At 37.1% G+C, this 21,662-nt stretch overlaps 1 protein-coding gene across 1 annotated transcript in view; it reads right to left on the bottom strand.

The window, feature by feature from the left end:
• The window catches only part of LOC148650563 (protocadherin-1-like), a 166,673-nt gene that overhangs the window by 109,071 nt on the left and 35,940 nt on the right, over positions 1 to 21,662 (bottom strand). The window lies entirely within an intron of this gene.

Here is a 21,662-nt window from a genome sequence, read left to right as displayed (position 1 = left end):
CTCAATTCTGCTATTCTGAATTGCACAATAACTCACAAGATAAATGTAAAATATGCAAAATATGGCAAAAGGAACAGACTATAATTTCAACAGTACACAGAAGACTTAGTGATAAGTGACCAGCATCTCATTTGCAAGAGCACAGCATTGTGGTCAGTGACAACCTAGATATACTGTAGATGTGGAAGAACAAATCATCTTCTGTGTGTATTTGAAAGTTCAATGTCCAACTCTGATAACAGGTATCTAACATGCTGATGTAGACTTAGGACTCATCCTAAACACACATCTGTCTATAAATGATTCATGCACTCATGAGCTCTACTTATTCAAACTGGAAAATAGCACAGAATAATTATGGTGGACTTCTGTACAATAAGCCTTCCAGAAAATAACAGATTAAATATTACACCTTGCAGGTAAACGGTGACTAACAAGAACCATACTTTTGACTGCATATCACTATATCCTATGGCAAAAGAGATAGACATAACATAGTTCAAATCAATATCATTTAGGACAATATAATGCGATATAAGGCTGGACAATAAAATGCATCTTTCAGATTGCAAAGGAACAAGTAATAGGTTTATTCCATGCTGAAAAAAAGAAGAAAGAAAACACAATGTTACGGCCGTGGAGTCTTCTTCAGGTGTGAGAAAGACAGGGCGGTAAGCAAAGGTAATGTAGTGGGAGAAGAACGGCTGGGAGAGAGGAGGAGCGAGAGGCAGGAGCAGGGGACAGAAAAAGAGGCCAATCAAGAGGTGGGAATTCAGAATAGGTGTAGAAATGAGGTGTGAAATGAAACCTTCAATAAATGGAGAAAATTTAGAAGAAAAGTAGTCTGTCGTTAAGAGAAGGGGGAAGATGTGATCGTAGCTGCAGGATAACTTTGTTTTCTGTAGTCTTTCTAATGTATGAGTTCGGAAAACCGTGAGATTAGAGTGGTCATGGCCGTCAGAGGTGAAATGGGAAACAATGGGCTTGGAGAGATCTTTAATCATGTTCTCTGAAGCAATCTCGGAGTCTCCTTCCTGTTTCTCCAATGTAAATGGCTGGGCATTTATTGCAAGAGATATAGTAAATAAGGTTGCTGGAGGTACAAGATGCCATCTGGGTGATCCGGAATTGTCCTGAGGGGCCTTGAATGAGTGTGGTGTTAGATGTGTACTTGCAGGTGATACAGCGAGCTCTGTTGCAAGGGAAAGTGCCTGGTGTGGATGGTTGCTGAGGGCGGTCAAGGGAGCTGTTAACAAGAAGGTTGCGCAGATTAGGTGGTCGGCAATATGAGATGATTGGGTAGTGGGAAAAGAAGGCCCCAATGGAGGGATCATCCTGTAGGATGGAAAAGTTGTCGTTAATAGTCCTGGGGATAGGAAGTATGCTGGAGTGGTTGGAAACACCAAAGGAATGTGGTTGTTACGGTGGGGGTTCCTGATTGAGTTGATGGGCCGAAACGTTGTGTTTTTCTTTCTTTCTTCATTTTTTCAGCATGGAATAAACCTATTACTTGTTCCTTTGCAGCCTACGTATGCTGACGCAGCTACCCACCTGAACATCTTTAAGATTGTTCATTTCCGGCATCTAACTACATTAATCAAATTGCTTATTGGTACCTGCCATGACTTTGGTCATAGGTATTTATATCTGAACTGACAAATTAAGAAATCCAGAAGTTGATGCACATAAAATTCAGAAAACAAAATACATAGATCATTTAACATCTTATTCTAAGATGGCTTGATGAGATGCATGCTATAGTGGTCTTTTGACATTTTTATATAATTCTAAGCTTTCTTTAAGTGGCTGTTGAATTAGCATCACATGCTTGCAAAGATAAAACACTGTATCTTGTTATACAGATCCCAATTAAAATAAAAAACATAAAAGAGTGAGAAATAAGGTAAGTAGTCATGCCATGAAGAGCTCTCTTCTCTCCTATTCTGGACTTTTATCTTATCTTTGCCTTCCTTTACTGTGCCGCATTTCAAGTGATCCTTTTTTTTAAATAATGAACCCAGATTGCAACATGACACAAATGAAGCATTATTGCCTGGACAACTATTCAAAGAAGGCTCATTACAGATCAATTACAAAAAAAGATATCCAGAACTTTTACAGCAATTAGGTCCATGCTGAAACCTAATGGACACTTCAAGGGAGGGAGATAAAAAAAAACCTTTGTGCAACCATTCAACGTGCAGCTATCAAAACCGTTGATGGAAGGAGGGGAGCCATTCAACAAGAGTGGAAGAGGAAGCCTAAGTACTCCCTCTCGCACTGTTGAAAAGTAAATTGATTTCTTAGAAGACAATTCCTACTTTGAGCAGCAATCCTTGATTTCAAGGCCATACAGGGAATTAGAGAGAAAGATGATCATTATTTATAAAGTGTGCAAGACCTTGCAAGACATGCAACAAAAACTGTTTTGCTCATGAGTAGTGCAGTAGTGATTAAATGAACATAAACTATACAATAAGTGTAGAAAATCGCAATCCAAAACAAAAATTAAAATTAAAATAAAAACCCATTTAAATATCTTTTACACTTTAGTATATATTACTGCAATTTAGCACAGGATGGCTGATGATGCCAGTCTCCTTTATCTCGGACTGAATTATTGGTGCTGTAGAACAAGTAAAATACCGCAGGTCAGAATATTCTAGTATGTTTCTTGAATTTAACTGCAAGACAAACTGTATTGTGAGCTAGTATCTTAAGATCCTTCCTTGTACCAAACAAAACAGGCAAAGCTGGTTTTGTAGCTTCAAACAATGAGATGAGCTTTTATGGGTGGAGAGTGTCTATCAAACCTATCATAAAGACACAAGCTTTTCTTCCTGATATACCAGTCTTTTTATTTGGTTAAAAGAAAACAAAGCTCCTGTGGTGGCAATTACCAGGACTGTCACTTTGTCTTTCAATAAGAGGAGATAGGAAAGGAGGGAAGGAGGGTCTCTTTGTCGCCCAAAGGAGCTTTAGACCTCTGAGAGGGAGAAACGTTTCTTGAAGGGATATAAATGAAGGCAAAACAAATCATCAGTAAACAAAACGCTTTAGCTCTCCATCAAAATCAAGGAGCTGTTGCCAAGTGGCCTGAATGAGTATGAAGCCTAAATAAAGGTTACAACACTAAGCCAGTTAGAAGCAACAACATTAGTATGGGAAGACACAGCTATGCATGACTTAAAACGTGTGCTTCACAGAATGCAAGGAGAGCTTGTTTCTCTTAGCCATTATCTGTCTTGAGGCCTCAGTTTGAAAAAAAATAGAAGAAAAAAGAAATCACAAGGAAAAAAAGCAATTAATTGTCTCCTGTGCCTTGCATCTCATTTCAGCACTCAAGCAAAGAAAGTCTATTACAGGAGCAGTGGAAATAATTAAACCTGAACACCAATCACTCTGATAAAAATCTCTCTCATCCACCTTCCCCTCGTTCCTCTGCCCCATCGTTCTTTCATTTTTTATTTAAATTAAAAATGTGCTGTACTGCTTTCTTGATATACACTAAGACAGCATTTTCTACTAAATGCAATGGGTGCTATTGACACTTAGATTGTTGCACACTTCTAGATAAAAAAAAACGTTGCAGTTACGACTTTTGACTCCTAATTAAAACATATGTTGGACTGGGTGATCCCAACCACCCTGAACCTTTCTCTGATCACAGAGACTAAGAAAGGAGAGAATGTCAAATCTCTGCACAAAAAGAGAAAAAAAAAGTTATGTTTGCTTCAACATCAATGGAAGTGGCTACCATTGACAACTCTTGGAACTGTCCAGAGATCAAAGCTAAAATTGTATAATACCATCTTTAAAAAAGATACAAATCACTCTGGTAAAAACTCTTTGTCAGCTGGCTTGTAAGTACTATATATTTTACTTCCAAAACCAAAATGTTCACCATGTAAGTGCCCTGTGCAATAGGACAGAACAGTATCAGCTTTCCATAGAAAAGTACCAGTTTGCTAGCACTTGTTACAGCATAGAAATTCCACAACTACTTAACAAAATGTATTTCCATTAAGCTGTAGTATTAATTTCAAAGAAACATGAATATCCCCATATTTAATATTAAGAATATTAGGAAAATTTGATTTTTCTTTGACACATAATCTGTATTAATTGTAACACTTTCACAAAATTAGTCTTTTGAAAACAATCACCATGTACCAAAAAAGCAATAAAAATGATTAAAACTAGAATTTGTTTAGGTAATCATCAGATTCATGAACTAATAGAAGAAGAAAATATTGTGTACACAGCCACAAAGAAAGCTAATGTTGAGGAAGAATCTCAGGGCTCAAGTTTCTGTTTGAACTGAATAATTAAGAAAAAAGGTTATAGAGGGCTTTTCTGAATAATAACTACAAATAGCAAAGATGAAATGGTTGCCTACCAACCAAGGTTTAATACAAATACTTTTAACACAAGACAAATACAACAAATGCCTTTAATGTGAACAATCATAGCAAAGCAGAAGCAATTTGACCAGAACACTGGTGACTGGATATTCACCTCCATCTCTAGATTTCACAGCAAACATAAAGTACAACACATCATCAAAGCTGGATAACATTTACACTTTTTAACACAATAAAAAACAAAGCATATAATAATTGTTCAAGACTGTAATTTGCCACAGGAACCCAAGCCCTTGCAAAGATGCCCATTACAATCTACAACAGTTGTTCTCAAACTGTGGTACGCGTACCACTGAAGGTACGCGAAGCACCCCGAAAATGTGTTGTATGCACTGAAAAATTGGGAATTAAAAACTGAACAATTAAAAATAATGCAAATTTTTAATGTGTGATTTACTTAATCCGTTTCATATTTTCTAATTTAATAAAATAAGTTTGTGTCAAATACACAGCCTACGTACTTAGCTATGTTGATAGAACACGAGCTAATACTTGAGTGTTCAGACTCGTCTCGAGCTCTCAGAGCTCAGCTCCACATTCGTCAACAGAACAAGTGATTGAAAATAAATACCTCGCAAAAATCAAGTATCATGTAATGGCTGAAAGGAATAGACACGAAGAGTACTGATGCCAGCTCCGATAGATCACGCACACCTGTTGAGAATGAGGAGGATTATACATTGGCCACTAAGGTTTTACCATATTTGAACGTCATAAAAAAGAGGACACTCTGAGGAACTTTCCTATTGCCTTGTCTGGGAAGGGGGTCGGGAAGGAGAGGGTTTTCAAATATCCCACATTTTATGTTCATTGGTAACTGTGAAAATAAACTGTGATGATTTTTAACTGTGTGAAGTCCCCTCTGCTGCAATAACAGTATCCTCTGTTTTGCTGCCAGTTGTTACAAAATAATCTGTTAATTTGGTTGACGGACTCTCTCCTCGAATTGCCTTTTTGTGTTTGTCTGAGTCAACATGAGCTTGCAAGTCAAGTACACCTTTATTTGCCACAGAGACAAAAGTACCAGGCTTATTACACACCAAACATTCAGCTTCCCAGTCTTCTCTGCCACTTCGAAAACACAGAAATGTATTTAGTTCTGCTGTGAATTTACACTTTCGCTTTGGCATTGTTTTTGAGGGTAGGAAAACAAGAAACAAAATACCGAGCCTTTTGAGGGAATGCTTCTGCACTGCACAGACTGGGTAAAGACACTGATATTGGCACCCAATTTCGCTCTTTCATGACATAATCTTACACGTACAGGACGAAAACTGAATGACGACGTAGGACACGAAGCGAACTAGATATGTTAAATAATTATCTCACTCTCTTTCCAACCTCATCTACTATCTTTAAAACTTTTGTTAATTATTCTTCATGGTGAAAATAAAGTGGTCGAAATCCCAGACATTTTTGGATATTTGAAAATTCCCCCCGGACAGAGATATAAGGATCAAAATAGAGGACATATCCGGGAAAATCTGGACATATGGTAACCCTATCCACGTCCGAAACTAGCTCTGCTGCTGAACCTAACACAGACAGCACTGCTAATGTTACAAAGCGTTGGAAAACGCTACAAGGCGGTACAACCCAAATGATCTAAGTGCTCAGTGCTATTTTTATTATATGTGTGAGTGTGTGTGTGCGCGCACGCGCTCATGTTGGTCATTGAGATTTTTTGTGGTTCCTATGAAAAGATGACCTGTAGGTGGTACTTGGATGCTTTAGTTTGATCAGGGGTGGTACTTGGTCCAAAAGGTTTGAGAACCACTGGCTAAATGGATACTCCTTTTAATATCGAACTGCTAAATCCTTTTTGATTTGAATATGATATATTATTACTACTTTGGTAGTTGTGCTACCATTTTACCAACCTCTTAATGGTATGAACTGCTTTTGTTATTGATGTAAGCAAACTGAATCATGATTTATAGATTTTCTGCTACAGTTATCAAATGCCAGAGAAGGACATGGCACTATGGACTTCCCATAGGGTTGGCAGATCAAGTTCAGCTACATTGTAACAATTAATTAAAGGCAAAGCCTGGCAGCACAAGGGTTTATTGTGAGTATCACTTCAGCTCGTTTCCTTTGACTGCAATCTGCTGTGTTGTAAGAATCAAAGCCATTGCAATATGCCCCAGTGCAACATTACATTTTTTTTATTTTGTTTTTGACTACAAAAATTTTGAAACCCTTAATATTACTTAAATATACCTGGCATCATCAACTGAAACACTTCTTGCAGAAGTAGCAATAGCCTTAAATTTAAAAATACTTCACAAAAAAAGTGAAAGGTATTTGAAATATAACCTTTCTGTTTCAGCTAGCATTTATTTTGTTGGGGTACTGTTATGTAACACAGCTACTAGCTGGTTCAGTTTAAGTCATATCAGAACCTTATTTATAATTGAAGAAAGTATCTTTATCGACTCAAGGGTCATTTATTTAAAGTATCTAGTGCTGAAGTGCCTACACAAAATGTTTCAAATGCTCTGCTGCCTGCTGACATCTATCCACTTTCACAGTGACACCTAGACACACTGTCTTATCTACATTAAAGAAATTGTGACTAACTAGCTAGAAGAAAAGCATATTATTCCTGAATTAACAATTCCACTCTTATTCTGTCAGGTAACAAACCTAATTAACAACCAAAGGGGTATTAGGTCAGACAAGACTGTGGTCACATATTTGCCATTTGAAGCTCTATAAAGAAGCCTGCTCAACCACCCCTTTCCATCCCTCTAGGATAAAGTGTATAACAATCAAAGGCACTTATACATACTAAAGAATATACATATTAATGCTGGGGGTGAATCTATATTCAGATTAATCAAATTCAGACATTTTGAACTTAAAATGGAAGGGAGGATAATAAAAAGAAACTCTGGCAGTCAAAAAAGAGAAGCCAAAAGAAAAACAAAAATTTGCAGATCACGTAAACATGGCTTGCATACAGTTATGCTAACAAATGCAAAATCAATGCACACACAGTATTTTGAAGAGACAGCAAAGATGGAAAAGGGGGAGGTGTAATTTTGTATACTATACAAAAAAGAGCATTCAGTGTCTGGAATTTAACCTAGTTTAAGGGTCAAAGAATCTACATGGGTGAGGGTTATAAAAGGGCTTAGTGTTAGGAGTATACTACAATGCACCAAAACAAGATATCAATTATTGAGCAGTCTTACATAATGAAATAAGGAGTGTATGTTTAAAGAAAGAACTGACAATCATAGCACATTTCAATTTTCCTCACAAAGATGGGAAAAAACATCCAATCAGGAATGTTATTAACTGAAATGAAAAGGTACATATTGCTGTCTTACTCAATTTGTCAGTACACCTACAAGAGGGAAAGCTTGCACTTAGTCTTTTCACAACCATGAAAAAGACAGAGTCCAAAAAATTCTTTGTAAATTAAAGAAAATGACCACTAAGGAACTAGGCACAGTTTAAGAAAAGCAGGATTAGATAAGATGGATGCAAAATCAGTACATAAATACATGACAGGATTATTAACATATTCACCTTGAAGCACAAAATTCCAAGACTAAATGAATTAAATGCTAGAAAGCAGTGGCCCAAATGGCTTAATACAAGACTAAAGCAAAATAAGGAGAAAGAAAGCACTCCATAAAAAAAAAAATAGAGCAGATCTAATTTTGGGAAATGTCACGACAGTTGATTTTTCACACTTTTTTTTTCAGCTGAATTCCGTATTCTCTACCATGGGTTTATGCACCCTCATTACAAATATTGGTCTGTGGTCTGTGTGTTACTCACTTGCACATTCTTGACCTGGGCATTTTAGATCTAGCCATTTGTTGTGATCTGAAGGACTTAATAATTACTAAAACTGAACTAAAACATTCAACTAGAGAGAATGTTCACATCTGGTTGTGTTTGTCAACAAAGCTGCACAAACCTGGAGTTGTATTGGTCTCTGTTCTCAGCCTCATTCTTTTTAGTGTTGATATGTTGCCATTGGGTCATATTTTTCATAAATATGGCCTTGTATGTTTGTAGGAAATCGGATGTTAAACAAGTATTGTCTGCATGTCAAACTACCTGGGTGATTTTAAAAACGGATGCCAGAGAATAACAATCAGGAAAATTGGCAGGTTTAAATGAATGCCAACATTGACAGGGCTTAAAGAACTTATTGGTTTTAGTCTTTAACAAAGAAGACTACAGGGAGAACTTATTCAAGTAATTAATATCCTGAAATGCTTTGTCAAAATCAGCCAAAATTCTTCATAATCAAAATTGAAACATGAATCTGAAGACAGAAATGAAAAGTATGGGGAATTAAAATTATGTCTAACGAAAAGGAGACACTTTTTTATACAAAGGGTTGTAGAAGTCTGGCTACCGTGGCTTCTTTAATGAAAAAGATAGACATGATCCTCAGATCAATTAGCTACAAGCAACAAAATTAGCTGTGTGAGCTGAATGTGTCCATCTCATTTGTAACCTTTCTAATGATGTTCTTATGTTCACCAATAAAGCTTGTAAGGAGGTGTCCTTCAGAGACTGTAACGATAGCATACCTGCCCCACAGGGATATGATACGTTTAGGTTTATCACTGTTTATAGGCAAACTGCACTTGAACCTTGCAAGGAACCACCTGTCTTTTTAAGTATAAAACCAGTTACTGTTACTAGTTGGGGCATCAAATTTATTAAGCCTCCCAATGAAAGAAAAAGGAAATGTGCTCCAAATTTAAGGCAAAGGAACATTTCCATCATGTCCCATAAAATCCTTAAGCACACATGGCAAAAACTAGGACTCATTTGCAGAGCTTAGCGCTATGACGCATGTCACACAAGAGGCTGGACTTGTAGATGCAGGATTAGTTCAAGATGGTGATTTTTAGATTAAAGAATTCAAATTGCGATTGGAGTATTTTATATTACTACCCAGTCTCCAGCAATAAAAGCCCCAATTAAAGGGCAGTATGCAAGAGCAACCGTGTTGTACACATTAATGCAAAGTGATTTTACATGTACAAAATTCAGTCAGGAATGACTTTCACTCATGTATGTTGCAAGTATTTTTGATTTATGCGCAAGGCATCAACATTTTTAGATTTTTACCCAGCCTGGCAAGCAGAAACCCAAAGGTATTTTGCTGCCATGTGTTGCACTTGTGATTTCTTTTTATTTTGCAATCCTCATGCAAACCATGGGATTAACCACCTGACACCACCGAGAAGCATCTCTACAAACAAACTGTTCCAGGGTCCTAGTGGACGACTGAGAGAAAAAGAACTGCAATTTAATAATTAGTGTAAACCTTTATGAGATTTTGTAGTCGAGTTAGGCTGCATTTCTTCTTCTCTGATGTTAGTTGGCATTTCAGTAACTCCAACCCCAAGCCTTGCAGATGAATCCAATTTTCTCCTTGTGGAAAAGAGGATGTCTGTCCTCTTTTGCCAAAACAGAATCCATACATTTAAGCTTTGAAAACACTCAGACCTTCTCAATGTTTAATCCTTCACAACAATAATTTGACTTTATTTTTCTATTCACATCTTTTTTCCATGCCATAAAAAATTAACAGCAGGTCACCCCAGCTTCATGAACTATGGGGCAGGAATTCTGTAGACAGTTTATTGATTGTTTTTTTCTTTAAAAAGACTCAAACTGCTGGAGTTTGAAGTCATTACCGGCAGATAAAGCTAGCAAGAAAAGGTCCTTTAACTGGAATATTGATCTGACTTTCACTTTAAAATGGTGGTATTGGAGTAAGTAGGTAGGCAAAATTGCATACATGTCTCTGTTAATAGCCAGAGTTAGACATTCCTAAGCGCATTGCACCCATTTATACATTACTCTTCAAAAGTATTCAGTCCCTTCCTTCCTATTGTGTCCTGTTATGTAAAATTACCAAATGATGCATGAATATCTTTTTTTAAATTTATTTTTTTCAAAAAAAGAATGTTCAAACTGAAGACTTCTAAGGGCAAGATAAGTTGCAGTAATCTCAGAAAAAAAATAAAAGAAGGCTGCAATATGTTTATTACAAATGTTCTCAAACCCACAAGCTCAATATGTAGTAGAAGTACCTATAGCATCAATTAAAGCTGCAAGTCTTCTTGGGTAGGTTTCAAGGTAGGTGTTTTTGGGTGTTTCTACAGATTATCTATAGGATTCATGTCATGACTTGAGTTGCTCAAGAACATTCACTTTCTTATTCTTAAACTACATTAGTATACCTCTGGCCTTTTGTTTTGTAACATTGTCCAGCTGAAAGGTGAATTTTTGTCCCAGTATTAGGTTTGAAGCAAGCAGGTTTTCCACTAAGATTTGCCAGTACTTTGCTTCATCTATGTTTTCATGAGTCTTACCAAGCTTCCCATTCCCTTAAGAGACAATACTGCTAGCATGCTGCACACTAGAAATTGTGTTTGCTTAGTGATGCACTATGTTAGGTTTTGTGTCGGATGTAAAAAATTGTATTTAGATTGAAAAGATTCAATTTTATGCCTGACAAAAAAAGCATTTGCCATATTCTGCAATGCCACTTAAATCCTTTGTTGTAAAATCCATGCAGGATTTGAAAGGGGGTTTGCACTCTGACATACAGACCAACTTTGCAGAGTCGCTGGGACATCACTGACCCACAGACATATTCTCTCATCTCAACTGCTGAACTTTCAAAGGCTCCATTGGCCTCACGGTGGCCTCCCTAGCCAGTTTTTTCCTTGTCTGGGTGCTCACTTTGGAGGAACAGGCTGAACTAGGCTGTACCTGGGTGCCTTCCATTTCTTAATAATTGACTTCACCATGGTCAAGGAGATACAGGACTTTGAAATGTTTCTGTACCACTCTTCTAATCTGTGGCCTTTATATAACTTTATCCCTGAGTTGTTTTGAAAGCTTCATGGTTTTCATACTTTTTATTGAAATTCACTAATGACTCTCTGCAGAGATATGTGTATTTATTCTGAAATCAGGTGAACCACTATTGCTGTACAAAGACAGAGGCCATCAACTAATTGTGGGTTTCATTAAGGTAATTTTGAGTGTCTAAATTAATGTAAATTTGTCAGTGATTGAGTCTTTCATTATTCTTTCATGTAATTGCGTATTTGCTTTTTTATTTTCCTTTTGCTTTGAATGTGTGGAGATATGTTGGTTGTGCATATAACAAATATTAGTTTCTACTTTGAAGAGCCATGACTGCAAGCTTTTAAGCAATAAAATGTTAAAACTGCAGGAGCTTTATCAAGGCACTGCACTTACAAAAAGGAAGAACACTCTATCTCCACATTAACCAAACATCACATTTTTGCTTTGTAGAATCATGTGACAGACTTTGCTATCACAATGCCTTGTGTATAACCACATGTAGCAAGGTTCATTGCACTCAGCATGTTACATAAGTGATGTCACACCCTTGAAACCAAGATGTAGAGCTTTGATCTAAAATGTAGACGAAGAATATAAGATATAGATCTACATCACATTTTCTAACTGCTTGTTTTAATTAAAGGTCACAAGGGGAGCTGAAGCCTATCATGGCTAGCAAAATGTGCCAGTCCATTACAGGGTACACAAAGACACACAGAAACGCACACACTCATACCTAAGGCTAATTTTAATAGACACTTATTAACCTACCAGTATGTTTTTGTCACGCCCTGTACACCTTGAGGGCTCTCCACCTTTGTCCTGTTCCTTGTTCCCTGGGATTATTCATGTCTTTCCGGTGTGTCCTGTTGTGTAGCCTATTTACTTCCTGTGTCTGCTCTGCTCCTGGCTCAGCATGAGGGTACGGATGTCTTGAGACCCACCTAGTACCAGGTCACCTCTTCCACGGCCTGAGGGCATAGGTTTCTACCCTGATATCACTTATCCCCTGAGCTCGGACTAACCTCTGTGTTGCCCCTTTGGCCGCTACGCATAGGGTCTCTACTGCTCTCTTTGTCATTCCACGGCATGACCTTCTGACATCTGTGACAGAATGCTGAGCCGTTCTTTGACCCCGCGAGTGGCATTTGTTTTTCGATTTTTGCTTCCCACATTGCTTGGGGCTCTTTTTTTTTCAGCTCTCCTATTCCTGTTGCGGGATGGCACTACCGTGCTTGTGAGTGGGTCATTCAGCGGCATGCCTTCCCAACATCTGCGTTCGAATACCTTGCTTTCCACGGGATGTCACACCCGGCACCCGTGACAGAATGTTGAGCTTATTTTTGTCCCTGCGATCAGAGTTTTTGATTTTTTTTCCCCCAGGTTTTTTGTTGTTACTTTTTTTTTATTCCTGTTCTTTTTTTATTCCTGAGTCCTGGTTTCCGGGCTCCCCAGCTCTCTGGTCTCCCTGGTTCCAGGCTCCCATGCCTTCTGGTCTCCCTATTTGTTGTGAGTTATTTTTTATGTGTTGTGTGTTCCCCTGTTCCGTCAGGGTTTTTTTCTGTTGTGTGTGATTTTTTACGTGTTTTTGTCTCGCTCCTCCGGAGCCCAGCCCAGCCCCACCTTCCTCTACTCAATAAAGGTTTTTACCCAGGAGGAAGGGGCAGCTCTCAGCCTTGGATTCGTGGAGGTTTCCTTTCAGTTAAAAGAGGTTTTTCCTCCCCCCAGTGCTGCGTAGCTCTTGGGCATCAGTAGCCAACCTTGTCACGCCCTGTACACCTAGAGGGCTCTCCACCTTTGCCCTGTTCCTTGTTCCCTGTGATTATTCTTGTCTTTCCTGTGTGTCTTGTTGTGTAGCCTTACTTCTTGTGTCTGCTCTGCTCCTGGTTCAGCATGAGGGTACGGATGTCTTAAGACCCACCTAGTACCGGGTCACCTCTTCCGTGGCCTGAGGGCATAGGTTTCCACACCGACATCACTGATCCCCTGAACCCGGGCTAACCTCCATGTTGCCCCTTTTGCCACTACACATAGGGTCTCTACTGCTCTCTTTGTCATTCCACGGCTTGCCCTTCCAACATCTGTGAGGATATATCTAGTGTAGAGTTCTGCTGTGGCTGATGATCTGGTACTTTCACCTTTGACGTAGCAAAGGCTGCCACTGTGAAGGGAGTGGAGCTGTGCGTGTTCTGAACCCATAAGCAATTATGATAGACTCCTGGCAGGGGCAGAGCACAACACAAATATTCTAACTTGCTATTTGCTTAACATGGATGGTGATGATGGGGATTTCCACATACAGTATCTGGGTCCAGAAACAGTCGAAGACCTTTAGGTCAGCTGAACCCTAGAAACTTTTATGCCCACATCAATTTTTCACCTCGTATAACTTTCAGGTCACTTTATGCTCTGGAAATCCCTGTTATTGCTTTGGACTGGAAGTGGGCACCAGAAAAGGCATGTGAGTAGCTCAACGTGCCTGTCTGCTGTGGTACAGGAACTGAAGCAAAGATACACTACAACTAGAAACTGTAGCCATGTGAAAAAGAGAGTCAGTGTTGGATGAAACACCAGTTTCTCATTTGTCACTGTCAACTCCTGTTGCATCTCTCTCATAACCACAGAAAACAGGCCTTGCTCTGTTACCCATAGTGCCTACACCTCCAGATGAGATTAAATCAGCTCTTCAGGGGATAACAAGGAAGTTTATAGCAGGAAATTTTGAATCATCTACAATATCAGAAGCAAAAAAAAAAGAAAAAGGATGCTTGTTAACATAAAAAGAAAGGATACAAATGAGAGGAAGCCCCATGATTTAATTGCATAATTCAAATATAAGACCTGAAACATTTTCAGTTTAGTCAATAATGCCATTGCAGAATTCATATGACCACAAAAAAAGGGTTTTCAACTATCTGCAGAGGGAGACTGAAATCTCATGAATACCTCCTTCGCATGTATTGATAAGGCAAAGTCATAAACTGTAATGTATCTCCTTTTTTTCACTTTCTTGAATGCATGTGCTGTCAGCTGCCAATATTCGGTCTTTCCTATTCACTAATATATTGGCATTATGTTCCTTCATAGTAACCACACTTTAATGAATGGTCCACCACTACTGACACATTAAAAAGTATTTAGCAACAAACTGTAAGCCTGGATATATTGCTTATGGGACACATCTGCCCTTGATCTACTACACCAGGGTTACTAAACGTTTCAACTTGTTCTATTTGAGAAGTTTTCTGTTTGAGACTGCGCCACTTTTGCACAAGAGATGTTAGCTGGATCACCACAGAAGACCGTGGAAGGAACCCCTCTCACAGGCCCATTTTTACACCTATCAGTTTACAAATCCAATCCCTGAAGAATCCAATCTTCACATCTCTTCTCTTTTCAGTTAATTTGAACTGTTGTGTTAAAATGCCTAAATTAAACTTCATCATCAGAAAAATCCATCGCTTTTGGACAGATAATTATCACAGAGAATCTTTCTATCTCGATCTCTTGCCCTCCATTTTTACCAAGGTTTCTGTAATGAGACAAGAGGACGGGACTGGCATAAAAATTCAGTTCCGGAAATAAAAGCTTCTGACATGGCATTCTGACATTAAGAAAGACTTTTACCACTGCCATTTGGGAGAAATTTTTAAAAATATTGATTAAAATTATTTTAGAAATATTTCTCAAAATAGTTATGTTTCATAGGGGCTACCATATGAAAATAAATATTATGTTATAAATGTACAACTTTTGATGCAAATTCTGCACTGTAGTAAAGCAAGCACAGTATTCCACTGTACCAAATGCAGAGGAAGAAACAATTAAAAATTCTAGAGTTTCAAATTTCTCCGATAAATTAACCGAGTCTGAAAATATGTTGGATTTTAACTTAATACTAGGGAACATATTTTTGGATGGTCTCCTTTTCCACTTTAAATGATACAACTTTTTTTTTTGTAAATGATACAACTGTTTTCTCTGCTGATGAAATGTTATGCCAAGTGAATGCAACAGCCTAAAAGCACCTCCACTGAGGATAACAAATCATCAGGCTTTCATTTTAATAATTGATAGGAAGCCATTATAAACATGATCTTCGCTTTGACTAAATGTCACAACAGAATGTTTAAGTAATACCAGTACAATTATACCTTGACTAAATCATTACGTAAAAGAACAATGCAAAAATAATAATAGAATAATATACCAATTTCTGTCTCTGAACTCTAAAAAATTGTTTTTTCTTTTGAGAGTAATGTAGTTCACATGGATTTATAGTGAAGAAAGCCTATGCAATTTTATTTTTGTAAGTGATACAAGTTAAATTTTATATGACCACTGATTACAACTATATATGTTCTGAAAATAAGACATTTGGATGGAGGAATTCTAAATGTTTCAGTGACATTCTAAGCAGTGTTTTAACCATCCACAGTTTTATTTATGATTAGTTATTTTATTTTTTAGTTATGTTAGCTTGAATATAGCTTCACAAAACAATCAGACAGATGTGGCTGGTTTCATGCATTTTATTTTTTTCCTCCTGAAGAAAACTGAGTGCTTGCCTCTGTGCTGCAGTCCCAGCCCTTGTCAAAGTTGTGCAGTATACAAATAATCATCAAATAAAACATAAATTACACTGAGAACAGACAGCTTTCAAAAACCAAGAAGCTGATATGAGTACTCAAGGGGCTCCCTACTGAATTTCCCACAGCTAGCAAAAGCTTCAATGGACAGATGTGTTGTGCTTTTATGTGAAATATACTTGGGTTCAGGTGGCAGTGATATACAAATAAGCTGATGCAAGCACTCAGAGCATGCTTACTTCAACTTAATCAGGCTCAATCTCTCCCATAATGCTAAGCCCTCCTTAATGAAAAAAACACTACATTAGGCTGCCATATGTGCCTTTTAATTTGAAGGAACGGGACAAAATAAGTTCAAGCAAACATTTAATTGTATCTGTACAGTCCACAAATATAATGGGCAGCAAAATTGCACAATAAAAGGACAAAATGAAAGCTCTTCTGTTCTCTCATCTGATAACAGTGCTTCAAAAATGTTGCTTATGAGTTTGCTAAAAACAACATAAAGGAATGCAAAACATCAATCTTTTGGCAACATCAGAATGCAGGTAGCGCAGAGATCACTGGAAATTATCAGTTCATAAATACATTGGGGGAAAAAATACACTTCCAAAACAGTAATGTGTTGCAACAACACACACATAATAATTGCCAGTTATTGCTGTTAGCTAAAAGAAAGAGATTTTCTTATATTACAACAATGCTTTTCTCACAGTCAAGAAACCCTACAGAAAACCAACATGTGACAACAACATCAAAGCTTACAAGAAGTTCCTTTTGATATACAGCAAAAGAGGTATAAATGCTATCTCGGGCAATCTCTGGTATGAATGTACTGATGGATGGTGATAGAGACTCACACAAGACCAGTGCAGGCTCTATAGATATTTCTAAATATTTCTCAATGCTGTTTAACCACAACCCCCTGTCAACATTTATGTATCTACTGCAGCAATTTGCAACAATCAATATATCTCCATTAACAACAAAAAAACAGCTATAATACACAAATTTCTGAGAAGCAGAAAGATAAAAGCTAATATAATGTAAGGTTTTAATTTTTAGGTTTAGAAGAAATGAAACGCAACATTTCTGCAGTGGAGCCTTCTTCAGGTGCCAAAACATTTCTTTTCTTCTCTTTTTAGCATGGAATAAACCTTTACTTGTTCCTCTGTAGCCTACGCATGCTGACACAGCTACCTACTTTAACCAGTATATGCAGTACAATAATAACGCAAACGTTGTAAGTGCCTCTGTTAATGACTGTGAATGTATTTTCAGCATATTAAAGTTTCTCAGGATGTATTCTAAGAAGTGGATAGCACCAGCCAAAGTCCTATATCAGTCTTTTAACAAAATTGAAAACATACAAAGCTGTTTTTGTTCAGTTTTCAAAATGACATACCCAGTAAGATCCTTAAAAAATCATCTAAATATATGTTTTCATGGGAATGTGAGTAGAGTTTACATTGGTGAAATGACATCAGTTAGATATGAATCAGAAGATAAACAGTGACACCAAATTGACTGTTCCCCTACTTTCCCAGTTGTGCAAATAGGCTGAGCCCTTACAACTTTGCCAATTTTGTTTCATCAAAACATCAAGGACACGGACAACTTTTGAGTCTAGAAACTACACTTCTGCTAAAAAAAATACATACGTCACTATTAAAAAGTATTAAGCCAACTGTTCCCACCTTTCGAGGCCAATTCTACAAGTCCATTAATGCCGCATAATACAGCCATACACTACATCTACTGATATGTTTTAAAATGTAAAATGGTCTCACAGAGCAGAGAATAACTAATTCCAGGGTGGGACAAACAGAGAATATTCATCTTTTTATTGTGTCTGAGACAATCTTGGAGTCTTTAAACCAAAATAATGCAGTTGTACATACTAGACTGATATGAATACACATTTTTTTATAAATCTTTACTGCTGGTTGATATGGGGAATGAAAGAACACCAGCTATTCTCGTAAAAAGTTTGCCTCCTTTGAGGAATGCCGTAAAAAAAGATTCCTTATGCTTCTTGTGAAAATAAGACCACCCAACTGCTACTAATAAAGAAATACATTATAATATGCACTCCATCTACTAAATGGATCCTAGAAGCCTTTTCGTTTAGCCTGTGGAACAATTTCCAGGTACGACACACATTAAAAAGTTCCAAGATTTAAGGTTATGTTAAAAAAGAATGTTAAATTACTCAGTAAAAACTAGTCACACTCCAACCAGAGAACACAAAACACTACAGCACATAGCCAGCCGTTTCTGGTATCTTCAAACCTAATCAAGCAGAACTAAAATAGAACAAGCTACTACCAACAAAAGACATGAGAAGACCAAAGAAAAATTCTCCCTATCCAATCTCGGCACTTTTCTACTTCTACATGATTAGTTGATTTATCACAACGTTAGAACGTTAGATGTTAAGGGTTTTAACTGACCACAACTTTGTCAAATGTGGACAGCATCATTAGATCAATCATCTCAATAACAATGTGCGCACTTAGTTTACAGTGAACAGAACACAGACCATTGCCATTCTCCCTGATCAATGCAGAATTCAAAAAAACTTTTACAATTATTTACTTTTTGTTTTTCACTAAATGTATTCACATTACAGAAAGGATCTACTGATTACTACTAATATCGCCAAAAAAAATTGTAATTGTAATATTGTAATATCTACCATTTAAAAAAAACATGTAAACATGTAAGGTAAACAACAGCTATGGATTTGGTTTATATAATGTTTCATGGCATTGTTAATGCTATTAATGGGTATTTAGGTAATAATTCTAGCTTGATTTTAGGAAAGGAGGCCATGGGTTTATGTTTTATGTATAGTAAATGCATATTACATTAATAGGATGTCTTTAAGATCAAAAGTGAAATATTAACCAGAAGACTCACATAGAAATTAAGGGGATGCTTATTAAGATGAGAATGCCGTTCTTTTTATGGTTGTAAGAATTCCAAAGTCTAAATAAACCAGGTGGATGCTGCACATTGGTGGTGGTGGAGGGGAGTCTTTGAGTGGAGTGTCCAGAAAAGCGCTATATAAGTGTAAGCAATTATTAATTAATTATTATTAAACACCTTCACACTTATTAGGCCAGCTTCTGGCCAAGTTAAGTCAGTGATTATTTCTTCAACACCCCTCATTAACACCTGAAATTTATTGTGGCTTACAGTCTTAATAACTGTGACTGAAATGCCAGTCTAAATTTTGTAAACAGCTTTGTAAATGTTATGCAAACATTGAAATACCCAATGGTAAAATGACATAACGTTCACTCCCTTTAAACTTTCTTGCAGTAAAATTTTCTAATTTAATGCTGACAAGGAGCACTTAAAAACAGACGCAAACCTAAAAAAAAATATAGTAAGTGCCAGATAAGACCGAATGCTTTTTTGATCATCTTCTCATGACATCTTGAATGAAATCATGTCGGTGCCAATTTTTACACATTTCCTCTGTGTAATGTTAACTAAATTACATGACAGGGTATATAGGAACCAGTAATAGGTTTATTCCATGCTGAAAAGAGAAGAAAGAAAACACGTTTCGGCTGTGGAGCCTACTGAAGAATCCACAGCCAAAACATTGTGTTGGAATGTTTTGGAATAAACCATTACTTGTTCCTTTACAGCCTATGCATGCTGACACAGCTACCCACCTGAACTACAGGCTAAATATGTTTTACTACATGTTCTATGTTACATAATAGGTCTACCATCAAAATCAAAAGAAACTTATAACTACACAAAGTCATGCAAAGTCACAAAGTTATTATGATATATTATCATACAATATATCAGTCGGGCAGCACAGTTGTTAGCATTGCTGCCCTGGGTTAAATTCCAGACCTAGGGTGCTATCTGCATGCGTTTGTATGTTCTCTCCGCATTTGCATGGGTTTTCTCTGGGTGCTCCGAGCTCATCCCATGGTCTAAAAACATACAGGTAGGTTAACAGGTTTCTGGGAGAGAACCTGGCTTCTTGGCCTTAGATGTGAAAGTTTGTGCAAGTCTGTGTCTGCCCTGTGATGGACTGGTATCCCATCATCCTGCCTTGCTCCCGTTGCTTGCTGTTCAAGGTTCCAGCTCCCATGTGACTGAATTGGAAGAAGCAGTACGAAAATGGATGTAAATCCATTACTCTGATTAATAACCATAATGAACCGAGCAGAACAATGAGGGTGCACCATTGCTGAGTGATACCACAGAGACTTGTGCTTTGTGTTCACATGAGGTGTTGCTCCAACATGCCAATGTCACGAAGACAAAGTTCGCATGATAAACGTTTTTTTTATTTTCACTAGACTCAACATTTAATGGGATAAACCACCAGCTGTGCCCAATCAAACCTCCCACCTATGAAGTGATTTAGTAGTTATGTGACAGAATCACTTGTGTATTACAGTCATTAGTTATTAATTATCAATTAATGACACTATATGTGGATATTATATTGGAAAAATTACAACAAAAACTCTAATGACAAAATCCATACTTTGTATAAAACCATACATGTTTGAATGACAATTTTTTGGTGCTCAGTAAAAAGATCTTATAACTTATCTTTCAGTCTAACTAAAATCATCTCAGAATGATTTTTTCATAAGGGCTGTACTTATTTATTGCTGGATTTAAAAAATAGATCTATCAACACTTGTTTTAAAAAGAGTTTGCTACCCCCGTGTTCTCTCTAGTAATATGATACAAAAAAGTCACCTAGAGTAGTGCCTTTGGTGAACTACACCAGAACTTTTATAGATCTGGCACATAACACAAACAAATGTGAAAGGTGTCTTTTGGCATAATGTTGAAGCTCACTGACTGGCATCTTTCCTAAAAAAAGGCTGGACAAGATCCTCAGATAAATCACTTACTAGCAACCCAACAAACTATAGAAGGGCTGAATGGGTTCATCTTGGCTGTAATAATCTAATGAAAAATTAAAGGATTAGAACCAGTAATATTAGTATATACATATAACAAACAAAATGGGACAATGTTAAATTGCATTATTTCAGATACTGATACTTCAGTACACTAAATAGGTTGGCAGTTACCATCCCCAAGGCACAGTATCAAAACCTATTTTGTATTCATAGGTAGCCATTGCAAAAGTTTAGACATGTCGCAATCAGGTGTAATTATTGACCGTTCTGCAAAAGCTTTATCAAGACAAGGTCCCATGAGTTAAATTATTCCAATATGGTCAAAATGTTAAGGCCATTAGGTTCTTTAATTATCTTCAATGAAAATCATTTTAAACGCTGTTTAAAAATCCATGCATGTTGTTGAACTAGAATGTGTACAGATTGACTGCCTAGCTTCCTGCCGGAAGACATACATATATTGTTGCCCTTGAGAAAGCTCTGTGTTGTGCCACAGATTAAAATGTATCAAATTGTCTTTTCAAAAAGCTTATTATCTAGGATGACATAAAGTAAAACAAATATGCAACATCTTAAATCAAGACAATTACATTGACTTCAGCAATGCATGAACAGTGACTGCCATCTGTGCTTTTATAAACCCCTATCTAAACATGATATTTTAAAACAAAAGTAGTAAAAAACAGACCTAGTCATCCTTAAACACTGAAACCTGCAGAATGATAACAGTGCAATAGTTCCTGAAACATATATCATTTACATACAGTATTGTGATACATAACTATAGGACATGATTTATTTAACCCTCCTGATGGAGAGATACCAAATGGATCACAATAATCATGACAGTTATGCAGTAGTGTTTT

This window comes from Lepisosteus platostomus, chromosome 13 (genome assembly GCF_059453375.1).
Source record: "Lepisosteus platostomus isolate fLepPlt1 chromosome 13, fLepPlt1.hap1, whole genome shotgun sequence".
Classification (NCBI taxonomy): domain Eukaryota; kingdom Metazoa; phylum Chordata; class Actinopteri; order Semionotiformes; family Lepisosteidae; genus Lepisosteus; species Lepisosteus platostomus.
The sequence above is the reverse complement of the archived record's forward strand: the minus strand, read 5'-3'. Positions and strand labels throughout refer to the sequence as shown.